Source organism: Podarcis pityusensis (genome assembly GCF_964106645.2).
Source record: "Podarcis pityusensis genome assembly, chromosome: 5".
In the NCBI taxonomy this organism is placed as follows: Eukaryota; Metazoa; Chordata; class Lepidosauria; order Squamata; family Lacertidae; genus Podarcis; species Podarcis pityusensis.
This window is the reverse complement of record NC_138032.1, coordinates 72856294-72876496: the sequence shown is the minus strand read 5'-3', so window position 1 is coordinate 72876496 and position 20203 is coordinate 72856294. Positions and strand designations below refer to the sequence as shown.

General features: G+C 43.0%; 2 long non-coding RNA genes across 29 annotated transcripts in view; one reads left to right on the top strand and one right to left on the bottom strand.

Annotated features, from left to right (window-relative positions):
- The window catches only part of LOC308476927, an 808687-nt gene that overhangs the window by 677812 nt on the left and 110672 nt on the right, over positions 1–20203 (top strand). The gene's annotated exons all lie outside the window — the stretch shown is intronic.
- On the bottom strand, positions 1676–4417 carry LOC308476795. Its single transcript, XR_013986103.1, has 2 exons — positions 3722–4417; positions 1676–1761 (listed from the first exon to the last, which is right to left on the bottom strand). It is a non-coding gene; the product is annotated as an uncharacterized lncRNA (long non-coding RNA).

Genomic DNA, 20203 nt, shown 5'->3' with positions numbered 1-20203 from the left:
CTTTTCCTCAGTTATTCCAGTTTTTTATTCAATGGATGTCCTTCCTTTTTCTAGGAGGGTGTGGAGGGACACAGGTATTTCATAGGGTTGTGCACTGGTTTTGACCAAGGTGCAAATCCCAAGCCAAATTGGGCCTATTCAGAGAGATTTGGGCATTGTTCAAGGTGGGTTGAGACAGCCAGAAATCACGACAGTCACTTTTGATGGCCCAGAGTGCTCTAGGGCTGCTAGGGTGTGGCGCATCAGGCAGGAAGGAGAAAGTAGGTGCCCTACAATGCTCCACCTTGCAGGATCACCACCTTCATTCAACAGCTGTTCAGCTGAGGCATCAGTCCTGTGGGGTGCTTACTTGCAAGCAGTTTCCCTGCGGAGAAGTTGATCGTAAAGGAGCATCCTGCAGAATTGAGCCTCACTGCAGGGGAGGGCAGTGGGGAAGAATATGTTTTCTCTCTCATGACTGTGTGGGCATCAGAGGGGCAGGGGGCATTGGAGAAGGAGGAGGGAGGTGGGTGACAAGGGTTGGAAGCAGCGAGTGGTGCGTGTGTCCCAGGACTGGATCTGCCACCACTCCCAGGTGTGGCCCTCATGGGAGAGCCGGCCCTGCTTACCAGGCCCCAGAGTCTAGCATTCCAAACTGCCTCTCACTCAGTGCTGTAGACAGCTTCTCTCCCCGTCTCTTCAACCTGAGCCAACTGATTCAACTACCTGAGCAAGTTTTCGGTCACCAAGCCACTCTGCCTTCCTTTCAAGTCTTCTTTCTTCTTCCTCGATCCTCATCCTCTCGTGTCTTCTTCTTCTGACTGTTCAGACAACATGGACTTTCACCTCAACAGGCAAATGACGTCCCCCATCAAACACATTGCAAATGACAGAATGCATTATACAAGACCCATCAAAACACAATGAATTTCTTCATAGAGGGAGCCAGGGGAGCCAGTATCCCAAGCCTCTTGTTTTCCCTACCTTGTAAGGGTTACTGGGGGAAGGAGACTGCCATGATAGTAAGATCAGACCCAGCTTCCTTCTATGTGAGAGAAGCAGTTGAGGTGGAACCAGTCTCTAAGAACAGGGAACACTGAGGTTTAAGTGTGTCATCTAGGTGGCCACTGTGTGAACAGGATGTCAGGCTACATGGGCATCAAGCGAGGCTCTTCTTATGCTCTTACGATATTATCAGAGCTGTATTTGTTTCCAAAAAAAGTCATAATATGACTGTGCTTTACTTTTAGTTCATAACTTTATGAGGTGATATTTCCCCCTTCTCTTACTTGTTACTTGCCATGGTGCGGTCACACAGATAAAGATATTCCAATTTCTGACATTTAAAGATTATCAACAGTTTCTATCCTTTCTGGCATGTAAATGGCAAAATAATAATTGTAGGGGTTTTGTTTGGCATATCATTGATTAACTTATTTATAAGTACTTAAGTGCTGTCAGCTCTGTTCACAATTCATATGGAGAGCCTTCATAATTCATAAGGAGAAGCACCTTAAATCCAGCATCCAGTGGCAGCTTCTCTCCCAGGGTCAACAGCCACTTCATGAGATTATTTCCCCCAGAACTACAGTATAGGAGGAAAGGGTTAAACCGCACTGCATGTGCAGCAGTGCTAAGCCTGATTTCCTCCATACAGCTGCTATTTTTAAAGGAGAGGGGACAACGACAAAGTAAATGCAGTCACACATTTAATGGATTGTCTCTTTCATCCATTAGACAGTAAGCTCCTCAGGGCAGGAACCTGTCTTCTTTACAGTTACCCTGCAAAGCAACAGGCACATCAGTGACTGGTGTTACATGAATAACAACAAGCATGGTAATTTGTATGATTTATTTGCAAGTGACGCTTTCTCAGAGAACAACTAATGACGGTAATTTTGAGAACTACAGAAGCCGATGTACCACACTTTTTCCATTCTAAGAAATAATAACAATAGGTCTGCCACTGATGAGCATGGCTGTCAATTATGAAAGTTCAAACCCAGGTTGTAATATTTGACATAACTTAGTGGGTATCCCAGATTTCCAGCCAGCATATAATCAGTGTAATATACAAGGGGAGGTTGGGAGAAGACTGGCTTGCATTAAAAAATATAATAAATTGAATGCCACAAGTGTGAAGTGAAAATGATTTGTTTATGTTCTTTTGGAGTAAAATATGTTTTAATTTTTCCATCTGCATTGCTGCAATGATTTGAAAGCCAGATCACGTCTACCCAGTAGCATTATTACAAAACTGGAATTAAAGCTCAGCCTACTCAATCTATCTGTATCGTAAAGCAGTCAAGAAAACGCTGATGGTGGTTGAACACTTGATAGTTTGTCAGGCTTTATGAACTAATGGAGTGTAGATCATCAATAATTATGTTAATAATGGATTTATGGTACTATTTTTAAACAAAGGAATAGTGTAAGGAATATGCCTGAATGACTGATTATGAAAGAACCATAACACCCCCACCCCCACCCCCCGTGTATGTGTGTGTGTTGTAAAGTCTGAGGAGTGAAATTCACTCAGTTATGGGAATGAATTATATGTGATTTTTAAAAAAAGTATAATTCAGTGAATATTGCACTAAAGTAAGGTAAAGGTAAAGGTACCCCTGCCCGTACGGGCCAATTGTTTCCACCTCTAGGGTTGTGCGCCCATCTCACTTAAGAGGCCGGGGGCCAGCGCTGTCCGGAGACACTTCCGGGTCACGTGGCCAGCGTGACGAAGCTGCTCTGGCGAGCCAGCACCAGCGCAGCACACGGAAACGCCGTTTACCTTCCCGCTATAAAGCGGTACCTATTTATCTACTTGCACTTAGGGGTGCTTTCGAACTGCTAGGTGGGCAGGAGCTGGGACCGAAAGACGGGAGCTCACCCTGCCGCGGGGATTCGAACCGCCGACCATGCGAGGTTTTACCCACAGCACCACCTGCGTCCCGCCACCCATGTCCCGCGTCCCGCACTAAAGTACACCTTACCAAATTGCTCTTTTTTGCTTGAAAATAGTCTGGATATTTTTGCCCCCTCTCCTTTAGGTAGTAGTCTTTGGGGCAAACTCAGAATATGGGGAACTGACTCATTACTGTTCATCCTTTCCTGCCTCTGTATTAGTCTCTCTTGGTTGCTTTTTTTTACGACCACAATAAGTACCCAAGACACATCCTTCCAGGTCAGGCCATCTAGTCCAGCATCCTGTTCTCACAGTGGCCAACCAGATACCTATGGGAAGTCTGTAAGCAGGACCTGAGTGCAGCAGCACTCTCCACACTTGTCTCCTGAGCAAATGGTTTTCAGAGGCCACGTCGCCTGCACTTCTCAGTAACAATGTGCAGATTTTCTGAATTGGTATAGTGGATACATAGTGGTTAATGGTCAAGTTGACCCTATCCTCTCTTTGGGCCCAACTTGCATTTCTTGAGACCTTGTGCATATGCAACGTTAGAATACATAGAAGTTGGGTACTCTTACGGGGTGGAGACAATAGCAATGATAGCCCAGTGTGAATATAATATATACACTTGCACTGCCAGTCAAAGGTGGCAGTAATGTTACAGTAATCAAGTGATGTTGCAGTCATGGCAACAGAACAGGGTTGGGGTGGGAGGCATGTCCCCAGAATTCCAGCCATCATGAGTTTGAACCCCGTAGCCAGGAAGAGATGTAATGCTTCTGTGGCAATGGAATCAATATGGGGCTTTGCCCAAAGAATATCTCACGTCCCTGGGCCTACCTTGACACTCCCCCAGTGTGAACGTATTTCAGACTTTTCACTGATCAACAACATGAAGCTGCTGCAGCTAGGGGGGCGGCGGTCTTGTAATCAGTTGAAAATTAATAACTCTGAAGGAAGCCCTCATTCTCAGGTGAATTTACCATTTTCCATCAACTACAGTGGTGCCTCGCAAGATGAAATTAATTCGTTCCGCGAGTTTTTTCGTCTAGCGAATTTTTCGTCTTGCGAAGCACGAAATCCCATAGGAATGCATTGAAATCCAATTAATGCGTTCCTATGGTCAAAAAAAGTCCAAACAAAGCCAAATTTGGTACAACAAGAGTTTATTAAGTGCTCTTTAAAGTCACACATACTGTAAAGAGCATTTCAAAAATTGAAGGAACAATAAATTAAGTTTCTAAACATGACAGAAAAACATTTAAAAATCAACAAAGTGTACAGTACATTTTCTAAGACTCTGGGGGACAACTCGAAGAAGGTTCCTCTTCCACTCTTTGCTTCTTGCTGAAGAACCCCCTCCTCAACTGTTCCCCCAGCCATCCACCACACAGAAATTCAAATCCAGAATTTTTTTTAAAAAACAGCAGAGTGGCCCAATGGTCACAGAAAATCATAAAAATGCAGAAAAAAACCACACAAGCTTCCAGATTCTTGCAAACCCCTCCTCAACTGTTCCCCCAGCCACCCACCACACAGAAATTCAAATCCAGAAATTTTTTTAAAAAACAGCAGAGCGGCCCAATGGTCACAGAAAATCATAAAAATGCAGAAAAAAAACACACAAGCTTCCAGATTCTTGCAAACCCCTCCCCAACACCAAGTCCTTGAATTCCAAACACCCCAACCCAAAATCCAAAAACCCCCAAAAAGTTTTAAAAGTTTAAAAGAAGTTTTGGAAAAGCTTCAAAAATCACCAAAGTCTTCAAAAACCTCAAAAAAGGCTACCACACCGCGTTCTATGAGTTGCTCCTCGAAGTCAAGTCGCAACTGTATTAACGGTGTTAAGAAAAAGGAAACAAACTTGCAAGACGTTTTCGTTTTTCGTCTTACGAAGCAAGCCGATAGGGAAATTCGTCTTGCAAAGCAGCTCAAAAAACGGAAAACCCTTTCGTCTAGTGAGTTTTCCGTCTTGCGAGGCATTCGTCTTGCGGGGCACCACTGTATAGTCAGTGGAATGATCTGCAAAAGAAACCCAGGAATATTGATTGAGAAGTATGCATGAAATGAGTTTTATTAGTTGTATCTGTTTATCTACTGCACTATTGTATCCATACATAAGCAGAAATCTCCTAGATTTTAGGAGCAATCATGCAAAATTTGGTTACAATATCTAAAGTGGTGTCCAAATACATAGTGAACAAACATACAACTTTCCAAAATATATAGTAGGTTTGCTGAAAAATCCTTAACTGAGGGACTTGGGCTTCCTCCTACTTCTCCATATACACTACAGCAGAAAGGTAGTCCCACTGAAATAGTAAAATGATGGATTGTTGGCTTGGGATCCTAACTAGCTTTCAAAATTCTAATCTTTGACTGATTTCTGCTTTTTATGTGCATGAGTTTGTGAATGTTGCATGGTTTATTTCATAGTTTCTATTTTCACATTTTTTATTTGTGCTAAACCTCTTGCAGTGTTAACTGGGAACAGTGAGGTGTAAAAAAACAATTAATGTCTGATTTGTTTACATCCTTGAAAAATATCATCTTTTAAAACACAGTCTCCTTTCAAAGAAGGGGAAACCACCATCTAGCTCACCCGAGACATTTAAGATTGGAATGTCATGTTAGAAGCATCCTAATCAGACAGTTGCTCCAGCAAGTTCAGTATTACACTGATGGTTAGTAACTTTTCAGTGCTTCAGGCAGTATCCAAGCATGTACTTGACCACAGACCTCTTCATTTACTTATTTTTATTTCATAACATTGGTTGTAGTAAAAGCTCAAAGCACTTTACAGCAGGAATAAAACAATAAGATTATTGGTTAAAAACCACTAATATTAAAAACATTAAAGAAATTAAAATCAACCATGACCTAATGCCAGATTAAACACGATGCATTCTGTCATGTTTATGCTTGCTTAAATGAAATGTTTAAACTATACTGAGAAGAGTATAGTGAAGGTGCCTGCCTGATATCAATAGGCAGGGAAATCCAGAGTGTGAGGGGCTGCCATACTAGGGATATAAGAAAGCATTAATTTCCATTCTGACCTTTGCTCATCACTCACAGCACTGCCCCATCAGCCCTTGCCTGCCTGCCTTCTTACAACCATTCAGGAGTTGGTTCTGCCGGCCATTGACTCTGGCTCCACCTATTGTTGCCCCCTCCCCCGCTTTACACCCAACTAGTCACATTGGGTACCAACCATCACTGAGGGAGGGGCTTGGGGAAGGGTGGTAGCTCAGCAGAGGGTCCTGGGTTCAAGCCCTGGCATCTTCAAGTAGATCTGTGAGAGACCCCTGCCTGAACTGCTGGAGAGCTGCTACCAGTCATTGCCAATGCTGAGTTAGATGGTATGGCTTAGTAAAATGCAGCTTCCTGGGCCCTGTTTCCTTATGACTTCTGAAGTTGTGAGGAGGAGTGAACCGGGGGTGGGGAATGTTTGTGGGGGCAGTTTGGGCCACACATTCTTACAAGTATGAGGTGGTGTGATGGCTTTTCTTTCTGCTTTTAAAACAATTAAAAGGGAATTTGTGTTCCAGACAGCTGGAAAACTCTGCTCCTCCCACGCTACAACAGACAGGTAAGCATTTTCAGCTGAGATCTGCCCATTTAATAATCAGCTGTTGCTGCAACCTCTGTGCTCTCCCTGACTTTGAAGTCAGAGAAACTTCAGAGCTATGGGATTTGCTGAGAGTAGGGAAATAATGCTTCTCAAGGCCAGTGGTCCCTGCCAGCCAAACTCAATCCTATTATTTCTCTTCACCTCTCCTTGAAAATCAATAGCCATTTAAGCATATGGTTGAGATGGTCCTGTGGTTAGGCAAAGCACTTAGTCAACTTCAGGCTTTGAATTTCAAGTATTTTTTACTATTATTAAAGGCTTTAGATAAGTGAATAGAGGAAATAGTAAGATGCACTGAAGATAAAGAAAAACAATATTATCTAGCAAGCTTTTATGCTTGATCCTAACATTCATTTCAGTAACTTACAACTGAAGTGAAACTCCTCAGGCCATAGAGGATAAAGATAAAGCACACTCGAAGTCACCACATAAAATATTATTTGAGGGAGGATGTCCCGTCAGAAGGCAGCAAAATGGCATATGGGATGTCTTCCCTTGGAGGAAATTGGTGTTTTGCTCTTTCCGTTTGAGGATGGGAGAAGAGGAAGTGTAAATTGAAATGATCCCCATCTTGGGCTACTGTCAAATGAGAAGCAAACACTGATTTGTATATTGAAGAGGATGCTAGACAATTTTGGCCCCAGAGCTTTGTCTTGTGCATTTGCCCCGCTATGTACCCTTTACCAATTTTTTTTAAGGAATGAAAAAGGCCCCTATCTTTCATCACTGTAAATTCCCCACCCTAAAAGCCAAGTGACTTTCCTTCCCATCGCCATTTGAGATGCCACTGAATTCACCACCGCTGTTGGAAAGAAAAGTGTCACCCACATGGGGGGAGCATTTGTGCCGTCCTACCTCCACTTTCTTGGGTCATTTGTGTTGCTAGCAACTCTTCCTGTTTCTCCCCGCCCCCTAAATGATAGCAAACCTAACCTCAAGTCCGTCTACTGTTCTTCTCTCTTTCCCCTGACCATGGCTAAACAAGAAGTGGTAGTAATTGCATTCATGCAATTAATCTGCACATCTTTGGTTATGTAAACAGCAGATGTGGGGAGACCTCAGCAGTCTCAGAGATCTGGAGCATGAGCAGAGAGAGTTTAATGCTTCCTCTTCCTACTACAGTCCTGGCAAAAATCCCTTCTTTTAAGTTGTTTACATTTCATGGGAAAGCTCATTTTTTTCTTATCATTCCTATTATGATTACAACTTGCTAGCCACTTGTTCTGCAAAAAGGCCTCCAGGCAACTTACAACATATTTCAGAGCATAAGTAAAAATACATTATAATAAAAACACATTTATGAAAAAGCGTGCAATTCATTAAAAAATACACAAAGCAACCCCCTGCAGAAAGCTTCAGCAGCACAACTAACAGCAATCAATATCTTTGCAGTCTCTCAAAAGCCTTGGGGAAAAGGTAAGTTTTTACCTGACACTGAAAATATGTCAAAGAAGGCTCCAGGGAGACCTCAGTGGGGAGGATGTTTCACAAACAGGGAGCCACAACTGAACATGGAAACTTCCCTTGAAATGCAAAGAGCAGCTTCTGGGAGGGGCCCTTTGCCAGGACTGTGACAGGGAGAGAAGGGTTGGAAGTTGCTCCAGCTTCCCCACAGCTGCTATATACATAACAAAATATGCACCTTAATTGTGTTCAGCAGTTAATGGTCCGTCTTGTTTGGCTTTTTGCCTCTAAGTACATGTAACATTTGCTTCTAGTTATATTATTTCTTTACACAAACATTAAGCCTGTGAAATTATATCTGTTCTTACTGCATTCAGAAAGGCAACCTGCGCACTTTTTAATAGCTACAGTTTAGATTTTTGTTGCAAGACACTTTAAGCTTTGGAGAAGGATAAACATATTTAAATGAGATTAAATAATCTGTGCAATTGAGTTTCATAGAAAGATAGGACAAGATGGAAGCTGGGCCAAATACAGACCCAGTGTGAAATTCTACTACATTCAGGTAAAAGCAGTTAGGCACTCATCTACTTGGATGCTGACAATCCCCCCCCCCACGATCTCGTTGTGCATTGATTAACAAAGAGTCTTGTACAGGTAGCTTGCTTTCCTTGACGTTAGAAGCTTGTATGTCACTCAATCCAAGCTGCCTTGTTTACTGACATTGTATCTGTTTCTTATGGGATGATGTTTTCTGCCATTTACTTTTCTCATTCCTTCATACGTCAACTCGATTGGCGGAGCTAGAGCAATTCACCAGACAGGGTCTGTGTTACATTTTGTATTCTCTTTCAATCTTTCCTTGCTGGAAGGAGCCTTGTAGAATCAAAAGCAAGGGAAGGGAAAGAATACAGCATTCATGTACTGCTGCCTTTTGGTAGTTGAAAAGAACATTTGCCACTTTTAGCTTCCTTTCTCTCTTTCCTCCTAAACTTAAAAGAAAAAATCTATCAAGTGGCATCATCACAAAGCACCTCAAGGAAGGAAAGCAATAATAGGGGTCAACTACAGTAATAAATTTCATAAACACCAGAAATCACACAGAAGCTATTAACATGATGATGCCAATCTGAAAACCTGTAAACGAATGATAAATTTTAATACTCTGTTGCTTGCAGTTTTATAATCACAGCAGACATTGTGATTCCTCTGGGATAATGTTATTTTTCTTGTGGGAACTGGTGGTAACAAGGAGAAGGCCATCAAAATACAGGGAGAAGCACATTTGTAGAAAGAACTAAATATATGCATGTACAAATTGTGATTGGCATGATCCCATGAGAATCTATGTGATTAGGGAGTCAGGACTTGTGTAGATTCATAATCCAACTAATTAGAAATAGGCTAACCATTGAAAAACATTCAAAATAGAGGGCAGTAACAACACAGGAAGTCTGGAGGCTAAGGCTGTGCAGTGTGAATTAGAAACCCACCATTTGGATAAGTTAAATAGATGGATAGAATGGAATGGTGGGCATGCCCCAGAGACAATGGAAAAGAGATCTATAATAAAGACATTCCATTCTGTACTTCAAATTCAGGAGCAGATGTCTGACTTCTTGGAGTGTGGTGTACAGTGACAACAAGACTATATTCCCATTGGTTGTAGGGGGAGGAAGGGATGTAAACCTTTGCTTCCATGAACTTCCTAAAGTTAATTTATCTTGGGACCCAAGATTTGGAATGATTCTTACTTCTTCCAGCAGTCCATTGCACCCAATTCACATTGTTAACCCCCCCCCCCCCCGGTTTCACAATATTCCTGACAATCACTCTTGTTGTTCTTAACTATCTTTCTGGTTCTTGAGCTGATACATAAGGAGCTTTTACAACATCCCTAGGTAGCCGGTGACAGTATCCAGTGGCTGGAGAAACTCCTCTAACCTTTCTCTTAGGAGCTGGTATAACTGCCTTTGGCAAATAGCACCACCTGAAAAATGCATACAGTGTCAGGCCAACGTATGGTCAAACTAAGCCTAAAACAGTTGAAAGGATATGGTTTTCCTTTAATCTTGTTTAAATAATTCAAACTCAGGTTGGTTGTTCAAAAGCTGTTGGGCACAAATCCTGGTGACTTTTGACTGCTAGTGTCACACCCCATATTCCTACCCCCCCCCATTCTCTGGAGAAGCAGCAGCAGCAGCATTCAAATAGCTGAATATGCTTGATTGTTTTGGGCTGCCAGCACAAGGCCAGTGAAAATCTGCCGTGGCCCCACCTGCTTGACCTGCTGCCCTCACTAAGCCTCAACCGGCTGTGCAATTCAGCTTTTCATTTACCATGCTCTATTATCCCATACTGAAAATAAAGTTGTACATAACATTTACTAACAGATAATGCATCACATGATCTTTGATGCCTGTTTGGCATTGCTGTATGCTAAGGCTGTCTTCTTGGCAGACATCTGTTTTGTCCTATCACCACTTGAGTTGCAGGGGGTTGGACTAGATGACCTTTTGGGTCCTTTCCCTTCCATCTCTACAAGTCTATGATTCTGTTTAACATTGAGGGCTTTCAGACACTAGGCTTTCTGGAAAGAGGTTTCTACTGCAATCGGCAGAATCAAGTGGGAAAGCATGGCCAAACTATTTCAGGTTTCAGGAAGGGATTGCAGGTGCGTATTTCTAGGGAGGAAGGAGGAATTCAGATTTGTTTGCATTTTAATCAGAAATGACCAAATTTACACTTCTCAAAACAATACATGAACCAAAATTGTCATCCTTTGGAATTCACACTTATCCAAATTTTGCAGTGCCGTTATCCAGTTAATGTGCACAATAATGTATGTATCAGGGGGAAATGTGGATTAAAATACATATAGAAGTGAAAACAAAATGCATTACATTAGTGGAAGTTGCTTGCAAATATATGTATATTAGTCAAAACTTCATACAAAAATGTGTTTATTAGGATAAATTCTTGCCAAAACACTTTCAACACATGAAGTGTATGTTTTTAGGACCCACTTATAGTTGTAAGTGGGTTTTTTAAAAAATGATGATGATGATGTTAATAATGTTATAAACTGCTCTAAAACCTTAGGGCGAAGGGCAGACAATAAATAAATGATAAATTTTCTGGAGGATTCCCCCCCCCCATGGGTAAGAACGTGAGGACGAAATTTGAGATTGCAAAAATGAAAAGAACTAAGACAATGAAATAGATCAGTGTCTCCACCCCTGTTATGTATGCCACCTAGAAGATGTAATGAACGTGTTCTAGATTTCTCCAGAGGGAAGGACTAGAACAAATGGGTAGAAATAACAGGGAAGTGGAGTTCAGCTAAATGTTCAGAAAAACTTTGTAATGGCAAGAGCTGTTCAACTAGGGGACAGAAACTGCCTCATGGGGTAATGTGCCCTTAAATTACTCAAGATATTTAAGCAGATTGTGGACAACAGTCTTATCAGGGATGCTTAGTTGCAAGATTCTTGCACATAAAAAACTAGTATCTCAAAGTGAAGTCCAGACTAAAGTTTTTTCTGACTTCTAATTTTGTGTATGGATTTGTTTTTAGGGAGCAACACACACACACACACACACACACACACGTAGCACAGTCCAGAAAAACAACAGCAACAACAAATTTGCTAACTATTCTGCTGATTGTATAAGTGGTCATATGTGTAAAAGAGAGAAAGGGGATCAAACATACATTCCCAAACAGCAAATTTAAGAACGCATTTGTGAAAAATTTGAATTGGCATTTGGTTTTCCTGATTAATCACATGCTAATTTCAAGTCATTGTAGTACTGCATATGTGAAATAGAGGCACTGGATCCAACTCAAGCTTTTTTAAAAGTTTAAATGGACTAAGCATATATGTTTGTGGATTGGTGATAAGCATTAGACCAAGGAATCTTGATAGTTGGTTGACCAAGGCCAACTAGCGGAGCCAGGTTCACAGCTAAAGCCAGCCAGCCAGCCTCAGCACTGGGCCCCTTCCAATAAACAGTAACAAGGCTCTGAGTGTTTCATCTCTCTTTCTTGGAGATGATAGATAGAGATGTAATCACACTTGCTAGGGCAGAGATAATCAAAAAGCACTACAGCCAACATAGAGTTTATTTTGTTACAGCTGCTATGGTGGATGGTGTGCTTATGAGCCATCTTGAGTGTTTGATCCTGTGAATTAAAAAAAGGATAAACCCCCATGAGCACACAGTAAAAACTGATAAGTCTATATAAAAAAGAAGCTTTTCCACAGCAGAAGTTGGGCATCTAGAGGTTGCAACACATGAAAGGAAGAAATGAAAGTAATCCATTTAGTGTCTGTGACAACAGCTTTAGCCAAAAGGCCAATATACCATTTTAAAGGGGGTTTTTTAGTGGTAAAAGAACAGTTATAAAATCAAAGACCAAATTAATTCCTCCTTTGCTGTTGCACAGTCTATGATTCTGAGTTGATTATATCTATTAAAAAAAAAAGATATCAATAAAGCCTGGGAAATCAGAAGCCAGTGACAAGCATACTTTTCAAAGAACTAGAGAAATTATCCCATCTTTTAATATTTTTGTCATGTTCCAGGTAGATTAAGCATCTACAACTGGATGGAGGGCAATCTTGCACAGGGGCAACTGGAGGCAAGCAGCAGGATGCTGGGATCAAGGATTAGGGAGTGAGCCCTTGTCACTAACGAGAGTAGTTTCCTAGACAGCTCATCTATACCAGTGTTCTTCACCCTTGGCTCCCTAATCCCATTGAGTAAGCCATCTGGGAACGATGGGTGTTGCAGTTCAGCAACATCTGGTTATCCAAAGTTGAAGAACACTGATACAGACCATTCAGTACCTGGGAGAGCTCCCATGAATAGCAGCCAATGCTCTAGCAGAGCTCAACTGAACTGTCAAGTTGAGCAAGCCCACTGATGTCCCAAACTCTACCCCTCAAATGTGAGCTAGCAGGGTTTTCCAAGAGGGGAAAGCTCTGGTTTGTAACCATGCACACCCTAATGATACAACTTTGGGCTTCTCACCTGGTCTGCTGTATACATCCTGTGGTTCAGTTGTGCAAGAAGACAGTCAATTTGTACTTATTCATTACTTAGGATGAACATGAAGTTTGCATCTGGGCGGACCATTATAATGTATAGAGGTGTTATCTGATCCAACTTTGGTTATAGGCAACGCAGGCATTTCTATACTGTAATGATTTTCTGTGCTGTATTAGTCAACGCAAACCTTGCCAGACAGCCACTTTATATAGCATTAAAATGGTGACATAGTGTGAGGAAGCTAGCTACCTTTTAGGCCTGCTATAATTGATAAGATGGTCTTGCCTCTCATCACTCAAGAGCATGCCTTTGAAGATATTCACTGGCCATGCTGCCACTCACTGCTAGACTCTGCTATACATTTCTGCATTAAGGATAAGGCTGGATAGTTAAAAGGCAAAGTGACACCATTTCCTAGTCTGTTTTTGTTTTCTTTTTCTTACAATGCAATGCATTGAAAAGTTCTATGGTACTGCATTGCTCTGCTGCCACTCAGATGGCTAGAGGGGGCACTGAACCTACCAACCAAGCATGATTAGGCGACTTAATGAGTCAGTGGGTCTCCATCTGCCCCTATAAAGCTGGTGACTTTGGTTTTACTCTCCAGTCTGAGAAAGTGACTATTGAGACATAGACTGAACTTCCCCCAGGCTGCGTTGTCCCCCTTCAGACCACCAGACGTTGAATCTTGAAAACCACAGGTAGCCCATCACAGGAAGGTGCCACCGCTGCTTCCCCCTCTGTTGAAGCCTCACTTACCAGGGTCATGCAGCGGCTTTTGGTGAGATCTCAAGTGAGTTCCACAAGATCTTACGAAATCTTGCTGGAAGCCACCGCCAATTTTCCTTGCTTCTCTAGAGGCAGGCGGGGCACCCATGGGGGTGCTTTCCCACAGGATTTTGTTTCCTGAGGTGGCTGACTCCGTCTGTTTCATGGGCAGGCTGACCCTGTTGATAACTATCAAGGTTATCCATTTGTGGTTGCTAACTTTTCCATGTTTGATTAAAATGTTGAAAATGCAATGCATACATTAACCTGACCTGACATTAAATCTTAAAAGAAGTTCTTTGATGATGCATTTGCTTGACACTACGTTTGTTACTATTTTTATAAACCTTTTATTCTGCAAGGAAAACACATCTAGATGTTGATTACAGTCCTGATCTCCCTCTCCCCCCCCCTCTCTCTCACACACACACCGCTTTGTATTGCATATGAAAAGCACATCATCATCTTAACAAATTTATAACACGTGGTTAACCATAGGTTATTTTCTTGGTGAGTACAAGTCTGCCCAATATATTTTATGCAGTCATTCATGAAATTTTGTGTGCGTGTTTGTGTGTGTGGTGGCTCATAAATATTTCATATTCTGCTATCAAGGCTATAAATAAAAGACACTAAACAATTTTCTTTTGATTAACAAAAAAACAACCATTTAGTGGCAGTAATAAGTGGTGTTTGTGGCCTGTGTTGCTGAATAAAATTGCGTTACAGTGATTGGTTACTGCAGCATGTACAATTATTATTTTAATTAATTATCTCATAATTTTAAAAGTTTTCACAAAGAAACGAGGTTTCTGAAGCTCAAAGATGCTTCGCTGAAGAATATTTTTGAACTTCAGAGCAACATTTTTTAATTTCTGCAATGATCGCACACTGGAGAGGTGTTGGGTTCCCCTGGAGACTCAGGCCTCTTCCTTTGAGGGGGTTGGACACAAAGGTTTCCCTGAGAGGAAAATGAAAACTAAATTGGAAGTCAAATATACAGTGATACCTCTGGTTGTGCACGGGATCCGTTCTGGAGCTCCGGTCAGATCCTGAGGAATTCGCAACCAGAGGTGCCCGTTCTGCGCATGCACACAGCACGGTAGAGTGTTTCTGTGTATGCGCACTGCGCGTAGAGTGCTTCTGCGCATGCACACGGCGCGTAGAGCGCTTCTGCGCATCCACATGCGGCGAAACCCAGAAAAATACTTCCTGGTTTGCCGTGTGTGTAACCTGAAGGATACGCAACCAGAGGTGTGCGTATCTGGAGGTACCACTGTATAACATTTCAGCAATACCCCTGCACTTTTTTTAAAGGTATACATGATTGTCTCATTTAAATATCTACCATGGCTTAACACTGACTGTAATCTGTGGGATAATAAGCCTCATATAACTAATATGCTTAAGTCTAATTAATGCATTAAAGTGTTAAGACCATAGAGTAAGCTATCCTGCCAGGTTTAGCTTACCTTTGGAGGAGGACAGCATTTGTTTCCTCAGTCTGCCTGAGAAGCCCAACGAGTGAAGAGGTTTGAGCTGGTTGTTCCAGCTCATGCTGTATGACTCTCACAAGCCACTCTTGTGTTCCTGTGCCAGCAATTTAGGAACTTTCACCACTTTGCTTCTAAGCCAAGTTTTACTGGCTTGCAACTATCTAAAGCACGTGAATCTGATCTTTGAAGTTTGTAAGTAAACTATTTTTAACTTACCAAACGTGGTCTTTTTCCATGCTAGAGGAAGAGGGAAACTTAAGAGGAAACTTGGAACGACCTATTTCCACACTATTCTTTGCTCCATGTTTTGTGATTTTAAATCCCTGTTTGGGGTTCTCCCACCAAAGAGTACTTGCCCCAAAGTTAGAGCTTGGCATCCAGGAATTCTTCTTTCCACCCTTCCATCAGCATAAGCCCCCTTAGACCTTAATTGAGCAGCTGCAATGTCAGGGAATGTTTAAAAACATTCTAACAGCAAAAAAGCTGTGGGGGTGGCATGCTGTTAGCAGAAGGAAGGATGGCAGAGGCTGGTACCCTTCAGAGGCAGAAAGGCTGAGCTAGAAAGATAAATGGATAATCTGGACCCAAGAGGCAGGGGAGCTGAAGAATGAGGTATAGGATAGGATTCAGAACTGCTGAAGCAAGGGAGCAAAAAGCAGTGGGTTTAGAAGCAGAGAGATGATGCAGGGATGAGTAGAGGGAGAGAAGTACTCCACGCCCAGGGAGGAACAGAAGAAACTTGAGGCTGGGAGGAATGGCAGGCAGGGGAACTTAGGAGAGATGTGGCCCGCTGTTAGGGAGCTAGCAACACAAGGGGACAAAAACATCATTGGTGGACAGAGTTACGGTTGGCTACTGAGTTGAAGCAATCAGCTGAAAGTTTGACTAGCTCCCTGTGCTATTGAAATATAACAGAAAATGGATGTGTAACATTAGAACTGATCCAAGCTGTAGGGTCTAGTTCATGAAGATTTCATGAAAAACTTCATTAGCATCAAAAGGGTGCTGTTATTTTTCAGAGCTTCTTTGAAAGGGATACACAACAATTCACTGAAAACTTCTTGCAACGACTGTCAGAAGTACTGCTTGCAGACTAAATTGCATGGTTTGCCTTTTCATTTCATTACAGTAACATAGCCAAATCCATGTAGCTCCATCAAATTCAGCATATGATCTTTGACCCCCTGACTTGCTGTGATTACTTAAGGAAGTATAAAAAAGTGAGGGTTGGTTTGGTTCCAGGGCTTCATGAGCAGTTTTCATGGGGCAGTGTGCTTGCAGATCCCAGTTCCTCTTTCTCTATGGGTTCCCTTGATTTGCTGCAGAAGGAGAAAATAGCAAAACTTGCTTCCTTTCATTTCCATTCATACACGCCTTCCCCCTCCACTTTCATGAAGAGATAACTCCTTCAGTGAGTATAAGGAAACCTTTCAATAGAAGCCATTTGCACCAAATCAGCAGCAATGATATGTGGTGGTGTGGTGTGTGTGTACCACTGATGAATAGTTACAAAAGGCAATGAAAACTATAGGATTAGTATGGGGAGGAGGCTCATTGAAATACCGTATTTTTCGCTCCATAGGACGCACTTTTTCCCCTCCAAAAATGAAGGGGAAATGTGTGTGCGTCCTATGGGGCGAATGCAGGCTTTCGCTGAAGCCTGGAGAGCGAGAGGCATCGGTGCGCACCGACCCCTCTCGCTCTCCAGGCTTCAGGAAGCTATCCGCAAGCCTTGCAAGCCCGGTGGGAGTTCCCGCGGGCTCACAAGGCTTGCAGGCAGCAGCCTGCAGCCCCGGCGAGTGTCCGCAAGCCTTGCGCGCCCAGCAGGAGGTCCCGCGGAGCGCGCCGAGTGCGCGAGGCTTGGGGCGGCAGCTTGTCGCCCGAAGCACGGGGAGCCCTCCGGAGGGCTCCCCGTGCTTCGGGCGAGTGTCTGCAAGCCTTGTGCGCCTGGCAGGAGGTCCTGCCGAGCGCGCGAGGCTTGGGGCGGCAGCTTGTCGCCCGAAGCACGGGGAGCCCTCCGGAGGGCTCCCCGTGCTTCGGGCGAGTGTCTGCAAGCCTTGCGCGCCCGGCAGGAGGTCCCGCCGAGCGCGCGAGGCTTGGGGCGGCAGCCTGTCGCCCGAAGCACGGGGAGCCCTCCGGAGGGCTCCCCGTGCTTTGGGCGAGTGTCTGCAAGCCTCGCGCGCCCGGTGGGTGGTCCCGCCGAGCGCGCAAGGCTTGGGGCGGTAGCCTGCAGCCCGAAGCACGCGGAGCCCTCCGGAGGGTGCCCCGTGCTTCTTGCAGGTGTGCACAAGGTTTGGGGCGGCAGCCGCGGCGGGGGGGGGGGAATAATTTTTTTTATTCATTCCCCCCCCCCAAAAAACGAGGTGCGTCCTATGGGCCGGTGCGCCCTATAGAACGAAAAATACGGTAACAATTTTGAGGCAAAAATTGAACTGGGAAAACATTTGACTTACCATTATATAAAAGTCATCTCTAAGAGCTTTCTTCTGTCAGAAACTTTTCTTCCATAAATGTATATTCCTGTTGTTGAGATAGGTGCATGAATTAGCCTAACTTAATTTCAGAAGGTGGTGGCAGCACAATTGTGCTGCCAGAAGCCAAAATGGGGGTTACATATTTAATACATTTAGAAATAGATTTTCTTGTCAAAAGTTTTGTGTGAGGCTGATCTCAAGCTGTGCTCTGTAGGCAACCTGGATTTAATAGGTGAGCAAAGAAATAGTGCACTAATAACTTTTGACTTTGCCTAAGGTGGTTAATTAACAGTACAAAGCTATGCCTATGATTAGGAAGATATTACTGTATCATTATTAATGTCACATTATGAAGGGTGTATTAGTAGTTAATTTGATTAATAGACTATGTATCTTTAGACTCGTTTATATTAAGTATTATCAATATGCTTAATAAAACCCAGAAAATGAATATCATTTAAGTGAGCTTTTTAATCAAGCAGTTTTATTTTTTTTTAATCATATTATTTCAATATTGTCTTTTATTGGGTTGGTGTTGTATCTTGACAATTGCCTAGTTGTCACAACTGAGTTACCATCTTCTTCCAGAAATAAAGGTAAAGGTAAAGGGACCCCTGACCATTAGGTCCAGTTGTGACCGACTCTGGGGTTGTGACGCTCATCTCGCTTTATTGGCCGAGGGAGCCGGCGTACAGCTTCTGGGTCATGTGGCCAGCATGACTAAGCCGCTTCTAGCGAGCCAGAGCAGCGCATGGAAACGCCTTTTACCTTCCCGCCAGAGCGGTACCTATTTATCTACTTTCACTTTGATGTGCTTTCGAACTGCTAGGTTGGCAGGAGCAGGGACCAAGCAATGGGAGCTCATCCTGTCGCGGGGATTCGAACCACTGACCTTCTGATCGGCAAATCCTAGGCTCTGTGGTTTAACCCACTGTGCCACCTGCCTCCCTCTTCCAGAAATGGTGGCTTTATTAAATATATGATTTCAGAACTGTTTATGAAGAATGCATTGGCCTGGCCATCTTCAAAATACAGAAGTTAGTACTGTGTACTAAGTCAGACCATCTAGTTTAGTGTTGTCCACACTAACTGGGAGTAGACCTGGAAATGGCATGGATTGAAATTGGGGCCTTCTGTGTATAAAGGAGATGCTCTACCATTGAGATACAGCCCTTTTAAGACAGTGGTACCTCGGGTTACAGGCGCTTCAGGTTATAGACGCTTCAGGTTACAGACTCTGCTAACCCAGAAATAGTACCTGTGGTTAAGAACTTTGCTTCAGGATGAGAACAGAAATCGCACGCCGGCAGCGCAGCGGCAACAGGCGGCCCCATTAGCTAAAGTGGTACAAAAGTGGTACCTCAGGTTCAGAACAGTTTCAGGTTAAGAACGGACCTCCAGAATGAATTAAATTCTTAACCCAAGGTACCACTGTAAAGGCATGAGAACACCAATGACTAGAATATTAGTTTTTCCCACCTTTAGCATACTTTTGTAATTTTAAGGAAATCACAGTGTAAGAGTAGAAAAAGTTGAGTTTTTTTGGGTGGGGGGGAGAGCAGTTAGGATGAGTTCACATCCCCTTGTTCAGAATTTGTATGACTCAGATTGAGAGCTCAAATAATTACAGTGGGAATATATAACTGGAAAATATTGTGGTGCATATTTTATGTACTTATTCACCACTTTTGACAACTTGCCTTTCTTCCATCATGGAATTCAAGGTGGTATATATGAGATTCCAAGACTGTCTCCCATCCAGGCACCGACCAGACCCAGACCTGCTCAGCTTCAGCATAATAGCTGTATTATGTGCCCTTAGACCAGTCTTTCCCATCCTGGTACCATCCAGATCTTTTGGACTACACTTCCCATCGTGCACAGCAATTGGTCATGTTGCATGGAGCTGGAGGGAATGTTAGTCCAAAACATCAGGATGACACCAGTTTGCTTTAGGCCAGGTTCCACCAACATGTGACATTTAGAGTTTGTCTCCTGGATCATCCCTCACACACTGTTTTTCTAATGTATCTTGAAAGTTGGACCAAGTGGAATTAGTCTGAGCCTTGAAAAACACATAGAGCTGAGAGAGAAAGTGGGATTGTCCCTCTTTCAACTTCCTCATTCAACTCTTCCAGGTCCATCTAGCTCATTGTTATGTACTCTGATTGGTGGCAGCTCTCCAGGATTTCAAACAGGAGTCTCTCCCAGATCTACCTAGAGATGCAGATTGAACCTGGGACCTTCTGTACACAATGCAGAGGCTATGCCCCTTTGCGCCCACAAAACTGGTTTCCAGAAGTCCTTGTACGTGCCAGTGAGGGTCTCTCAAGCATATCTGGATCCTTTAAAGTTAACTGAAGAACCTTTTTAAAAGATGTGGGTGTGTTTTGTCATTAAATCGACAAACCTCTCCAATATGCTAAGTAATTTGAACTTTTATTTCAATATAAATTATATAAATGAGACTGTGATCTGTGTGAAGCCACCT